This window comes from Eptatretus burgeri, chromosome 5, assembly GCF_056783735.1.
Source record: "Eptatretus burgeri isolate ZD-2024b chromosome 5, Ebu_testis_v1, whole genome shotgun sequence".
Taxonomy (NCBI): domain Eukaryota; kingdom Metazoa; phylum Chordata; class Myxini; order Myxiniformes; family Myxinidae; genus Eptatretus; species Eptatretus burgeri.
Genome location: NC_140965.1, coordinates 99,866,916 through 99,873,989, shown reverse-complemented (window position 1 = coordinate 99,873,989; position 7,074 = coordinate 99,866,916). Strand labels below are relative to the sequence as shown.

The following is a 7,074-nucleotide window of genomic DNA, read 5'->3' as shown; positions in this document are numbered from 1 at the left end:
GGGGGATCAGCCTGGAACAATCGCTCAAAGTAACCGGCCCAGCGGGCCTTCACTTCAGACTCCTCTGTCAAGAGCCTACCACTCTCTGCTCTAACTGCAGTGCTCCGAGGGATGGGCTTAGATGAACGCAATGCGCGAATTCCCCTGTAAGCGGGACGAGAATCACCTGTCCACAGGTGATGCTCTACCCCCTCACAGAATCCTTGCACATAGGCCTCCTCGTCCACTCTTAGTGCACGTACAGTTTTATGCCTCAGCTCCCTGAACAGCTCAGCTCTGCCATTCAGCCTGGCCCTGCGACTCTGGTCAATGGTATCCAGTGTCCCTTGAGAGACAAAATTTTTCTTTGCCCTGTTGTGAGTTCCAAGACATCCACCAGCAACATCAAGGATGGTGGTCTTGAAGGCACTCCACAACCCTTCAGGACCCCGCAAAGCACCCAGACACTCCAAGTGTCCACGCAGCCTGTTCGCAAACTACTCAGCTACTCTCTCATCCTTGAGCTTGCCAACATCCAGCCTAGGCTGGGATGGTACCATTCTCCAGGATTTAAGGTGCAGCTTTAGAGTTGCTACAACAAGCAGTTGGTCAGTATTGAGGAACTGAGCACTCCGGTAGACCCTGCAGTTCTGGATCATCCTCCAGCGACCGTCAACGAGGACATTGTCAATCTCCTTTGCCACACCGCCAGCGTTGGAATACCATGTCCAGCGATGAGCTTGTGGGTGCTGAAACCATGAACCAGCCACCCTCAATCCATGACTTCTTGCAAAGTCAAGGAACTTAGTGCTATTCTGGTTCATAGTTCCTGACCCATGGGGACCAACACATGTCTCATAACCATCCCTATCATTTCCAGTCGATGCATTGAAATCCCCAAGACTCGAAGTGTATCTCGTCTGGGGCACTGATCAACCACAGACTCGAGCGTGGCGTAGAATGCGTCCTTCATGGTGAGGTCACTCGCCTCAGTCGGAACATACACAGAGACCAGGGAAATGATACCTAAGGAGTGATGAATCCTTAGTCTCATAATACGCTCGTTGACCGATGTTACCTCAATTATCATTGGGGTCAGCTTATTGGACACAGCTACAGCAACTCCTTGGGCATGGTCACCATCAGAGCGTCCAGACCAATCGTCGGTGTAACCACCCACCATGATCTCACCGCAATCCGGTCTCCGAACCTCAGAGAGTGCTGCAATACCGATGTCCAAACGCTTGAGCTCAGATTATAACAGAGACAGGTGATCATCCTCTCTTAGGGATAGGACATTCCAGGCACTCACCTGAAGGGACCGCCTCAGGTTAACCCAAGGAGGCCGCCGTCTGGTGGACGACACCTCAGCACCACTCCAACACACTCTCCCGTAATCTGACCCAGGGATGTTACCCCGTGGTTTCCCTCCTTTCATCAAAGATTGGGGGTCCCGAAGGCTTTGCCCCCGAGTTCACATGGGGGATAGCCCGAAAGCGAGCATTTAATGCGATTAACGGGGTGACGTTATGCTCTCATGTATCAGCCAAACGGAGGGGACGAGCGTGCTGCAGACCGCCACCCTGGAGGCGTAAGGCTCACCAGGAATGACCACGAGTACAGGATGTAGCGAACATCCTCGCGGGGGCAAAGGAGCATTAGTTCGGAGAAGGGTTTAGAGTTAGATAGACCGGCCTCATGGGGGCATGAGTCATCCTCCATGGGGCCCGGTAACATCAGTTCGGAGAAGTTTAGGTAAGAATTTAGAAATGGATTGGCGACATGGACAGACATGGAACGTGTAGTGGGAACGTAGATTAGCTACGTATAGTTAAATGGAACGTGCATTTGAATAAGGGATGACGGGGAGCACGAGTTAGTTCGGGGAACGTCGCTCTTCGAGCGTCAGTATTGCTGAAAAAAAACAAAAAAAAACATGATGAGTGAACATGGTCAGCGGGCCCGAGTGTGAATGGAGTGAATGTGGAATGCATGGTGCAAATGATTGATTGGGGGGAGGAGTGAATCCCACCCAAGGGAACCCGGGGTTAGTGTAATAATAGTTAGTGGGTGAGTTAAATTAAGCAATATGATGTCATTTTGTTGTTGGTGTTGAACGAAGGCACGAAACATTTTGTAGGGTGCAGGAGACTATTGACCGGCTGGGAGCGTGGCTGGTGAAATATGCGTACTGAGTAGAGGGCACCCCAGGCACCGAAGTAGTCGGCCAGAGTAGGCCATGGGTCCAAGCAACCGAGTTGGTGTAATGGGCATGGGTACCCAGGGGATAGGGACCCAGAGTGCCAAAATGCCACATGGGCATCGACGGGGAAAATACCAGGAAGGGCATTCCCCACGCTCATAGGCTCGGAGACAGCCTAAGCGACCCGGGGGTGCCGAAGCTCGAGTTTGGCAGGTGGGTAGACCTGCCAGTGGAACCACACTGCCCAGCCACGAAATTGCGCAAGAGCATGGGAGAAAATTTGCGGGTCATCCCCAAATTAATAACGGACACCAACACAGGCGACGGGAATCGTGGTTGCGAGAACCAACAGTTTAAAGAGACAGGCTTGTTGAAAAGCCCCGGGGATAGTTTAAAGAGTAATAAATGGTAGGATAGATAGGAAACGTGTACCCCATTCGCACCATCCATCCCTTCGCTGTTCGTAGGCCGCTGGACTCGCCTTAGAAATTTCTGAAACCTGTGGAAGCTATTCTGAGGCTGCATTGGGCCTCGACACAGATTCATGATGAGGAATTATTTCCTTAACCTCGTTGTGATCGTTGTAGAATTCTTCAGTTGTTGTGAAATCTTATTTAACTTGCAGGGTTTTAACGTTTAGCCGACTCGGTTTTAATCTCGCTACAAAAGTGAAAGACACGCCGAGTTAAATGAATGAACCACAACAAGAGCATTCTCTGCTTGTGAGTTCAAAAACTCAGATGTCAGCATCCACCAGTTTATTCTCAAGTTTCTCTCACAATGAACTTGAGAACCCCCATTTGTTGCAATATTATTTGGTTCTATTTTATTTATTCTTACTTTTTAGTTAACCGTTAAACCAACCCAATTAATTCACTTTCCACAACGTGAAAGTACATTACATCAGAGAGTTTTATTATTACTTGGTACTTGGTCAGTACCAAGGAGTACAACGCACTGACATGCTATACATCCACAATGATTGCACGAAAACAAGATTACAATTTCTGGTATTTATATGCTTTTCATGGGAGAGTGGTGGGGGCTGTTAAGCCTTAAACAAAGAACTCCAAAATGCAATACGTGTCTTCTAGGTGAAAAGCAACTTTGTAATCATAACAACCTTGGTGTTATCAGAAAGGTCACTTTGTTCCAGAGCAAGACAATCAACATTTAGGGCAAAAGACTCTTGGCTAAAGGGAAGGAACACTGACAGCCAATTCGACTTATAGCATAAAAATTAAATTTATAAAACACCAGCACAATTACAATTTAGAGTACATTAATATAATTATTTCTTCCACATTCACTTGTCTCTTCCTCAATCCTTTCAAAAGGGATCTTAGGGATTGGGAATAGACAGTTTGCACAGGTTAGTCTAACAAAGACGATAAGGGGGTTAGGGACACACGTAATTATAAAATAAGGAAAAGGAAAAAAAAAGGCTAAATTTAGTTGTTTTTTTTTGTTACAACCAAATGCAGGTGGGTCTGGACAAGGACAGGCATCGGCAATAGGTCGGGGGGAGACTGTAGGGTTGGACCGAGCCCGTCTTCGGACCGGCCAACGCCACCACACTCCCTCCACAACCTCGCAAGACCACACCGAGGCCGGCCAGCTTCATATGCCTAAAGGTTGTACTGTCGCACATTACCTGGTCTGCATTTACCCATGCCTTTATCTGCCTTTGCCTTGACTCCATTTGCTATACCTGCCCATGCTTTCATTTGCCTTACCATATCACTCAACCTTACCTAACCATGTGCACCAGGACCATCTTTGTGAAAGTGTTTGCAAGGACTGCCCTGCAGGCAGCCGCGTTTCCGGGGACTGCAATTGTGCAGCCCGGACATCTATCTCCTTGTTGTATGAAGGCCAGTTCAAATGGACTGTGAGATGGCGTGTGGCCTGCCGTGTTAGGGTGAGTTTCCTCCAGCAGCCAGGAAAACAAAAAAAACAAACAACCAAACAAACAACAAATAAAGGACCATTGAGGGCTCTGAAGACGCCTGATCATCGATTGCCTGCGCTGCACTCATCCCCGAATGTTGCCTTTATTGTGTTCTCTCCTCAAATCACAGGTCCTGGGCCATGGCTAATGTAAATATTAGAAATGTAAATAGTCCTAACGCACCTGTTTCTTGTTTAGTTCCAATTTCCGGCAATATAGCTTAGTTGTCCGTATGCATGTTAGTTTCGTTATGCAACCCACGAGGTTTATTATTTTTGGGACATGCATTCAAAATGTTGCACTCAGGGATCCGTGGGTAAAATGTACGAGGGGAACCTACACCTGCATGCCAAACTAATGTTAACGACTCGGGTCAAGTCTAGAAAAAGGGAGGGGGTAGTGTTGCGGTTCTTGGAACCGCATGCATACAACAGATAAGTGTCCCAAGACAGTTATGCCATTAATATGCGTGTTGATAGTTCCCTTCCTTTTGTTTAGCGGGACAACAGGGAGTGTGTTGCAATGATTTAATAGTTAGGGTTAATAAATCATTTTCCCTTTCATTTCATTCCCACTCTTCCCTTCTTTTTCTTTCCTGGGATAAATCGGTCACGTGCGCTTTCGCAGTAAGGTGGGCAAACTGCCGCACCGCCGTGAAGGATCCACGGTATCCGGAGTCACATTCCCAGGCGAGCCCGAAACCAAACACGTGCGACGAGTCACTACGCTTTCGAAGGATCCGCTGTATCCGGAGTCACGGTCCCGGGCGAGCCCGAAACCAAACACGTGCTTGCCCCTCGTCTCGTTTACCTCAGCGTTATACGGCCAGCACAATACGATGCCCACGCTGCACGAAACACATGCTTGCCCCTTGTCTCGTCCACCACAGCGAGTAGCATGACGATCCATGGTACCCTCTGCCCTACTTGCCCCCTCGACTCGTTTACCACAGCGTGCCATCCTTCACCTGACACGACGTGCGGTCCACGATGACCCGAGATCTCGGAGCGAACACCCCCGGGATCCGCAAGCAGCTCCGATGGAGGATGCGTGGTCGGTCCAGGAGGTTCTCCGGAAGACCGCGGGTCCATGGTTGGTTCACCCGAGGGCAAGGAGTCCAGACCCGATGAAGATTTGCTTGTGATTCGCGTGCCGATTTCAGTGTGAGCGATTCGTGTCATGTCATGTCATGGGGTCGGAGCGAGCTGTGTTCACTGTCTGGGGTGGCCTTGCCGGAAACGAAGTGAGGCGGTTTCCGGCCCAAGCTGGTGAGCCACATGAAGGGCCGGGGCCAATTGAAGCGCCCGATTCAGGCGATGATGTTGAATTCAGCATGGCCCCCTTCCGCCCGAGCTTCGGCACTATAAAAGACGGAGAAACTGTGTGTGTGTGTGTGTGTGTGTGTGTGTGTGTGTGTGTGTGTGTGTGTGTGTGTGTGTGTGTGCGCGTGTGTGCGTGTGTGTGTGTGCGTGCGTGCGTGCGTGTGTTTTTTCACGCTGTGTCTCCTGCTTCTCGACTCCACCTTCTCGTCTCCACCCACGCCTCACTTCATCCACCTGCCTGCCTGGTCCCGCCCACTACTCCACCCTCGCACTCTGGACTCCGCCCTCCTCCACTCAAGCTCCTCCTTCAGAACACAGTCTCCACACGTGCGGCTGGGGCCAGAGACAATGGGACTCCTGTTGGGTACCGCACCATGGAGCATCCCCTCCCCCGAAATGTCCAGGTACCGAGTGCATAACCTCAACCCCCTCCCTCCCTGGCTGCAAAAGTCCCTTCCCATTGGGGTTTCTTTTTCTGTGTGTGTCTGAGTGTGCTGGCACCTGTATGTTAAGTAAGTCTGTCAACGTGCATTATTGTTGTAACTGTTATTAATCTCGCATCAAGTCTGCACTGTGTCTGCTTTCGTAAGTTGCTTGTATTGTTGTCGCACCACACCTCTCTCCTCTTTCCCTGTGTTACATACCCAATAAATCTTTGTGATACCACATACTTTTCCTCGCTTACTTAATAAATAATTATCGTTCGGAATGTTCCCTGCTTCTTTTTGTCTTTTCTTCCATTGGTCCAGCATGGTTTGAATCTAAGTTTAGCCGGGTCTTTATTCCCAATGATCTGTTCCTTCTAGCCGGTACGTCCTTGGCAGTGTCGCTCGTCTGCATCCGATCCGGAGAGGTGATCCGATCCAGTTCGGACAAGGCGTACCGAGGGCGTGGTTTCCCGGTTATCAAACCACGTGGTTAATTAGGTAATTCCATAGATGGGAGGACAATAGGTCACGCGGTTGAGTTATTGGCGTCCACGGTCGGTTAAGCAACCCACCGCATCACGGAATTATCCGTGAGCGACGGCCTACAATTCCAGGGAGTCTGGAGGGAATCGACATAGCTTCCCCCACCTTGTGGTCTTCTCATCCGACCCCGCCAGCCCGCAACAACATATATACATACATATTCCTTGAAGTTTATAATGTCCGTTTGAAGGTCTTCTAGCGTCATCTTAAGTCGCTTCCTCCATCAGACAAAACTTGTCGATAGAACATTTTGTTGTGGACCGGGGTTCCATGGTAATAAAGGCCACTAGGTAGAGCAGTAGAGTCGTCTCCCACCGAACACCCGGAATTTAGGTCGTGGCTCTCGGACAACTCCGAAAGGTCACAGGTCACTTAGAGGACCATGGTCGCCAATATTTCTACGGCGTGAGGTAGGGTCTACTAATCTACTTGTCTAATTCCAATTTACCTTAATACTCACTCCGTCCAACTCCCGGGGAAATCACTGCCTCAGCCGACTTTGTCCGAATCGAGTCGCTATCACCGACTCGGATCCAGCGTAACTGAGCGGAAGTTACCAAAGCCGCACCAGCCCAAATGAACGATTTACGGCACGAATGGCCTTACTAATTCTCAAACCCGCACCATACTAGGCCAATGAAGGAAAGC

General features: G+C 49.6%; 1 long non-coding RNA gene across 1 annotated transcript in view; it reads left to right on the top strand.

Annotated features, from left to right (window-relative positions):
* Positions 1-4,166, top strand: part of LOC147027048 (uncharacterized) — a 10,968-nt gene extending 6,802 nt beyond the window's left edge. The window contains exons 3-4 of the long non-coding RNA XR_015058648.1: positions 3,667-3,816; positions 3,954-4,166. This is a non-coding gene — a long non-coding RNA (uncharacterized LOC147027048). The remainder of the gene's footprint in view (positions 1-3,666; positions 3,817-3,953) is intronic.
* The last annotated feature ends 2,908 nt before the right edge of the window (positions 4,167-7,074 follow it).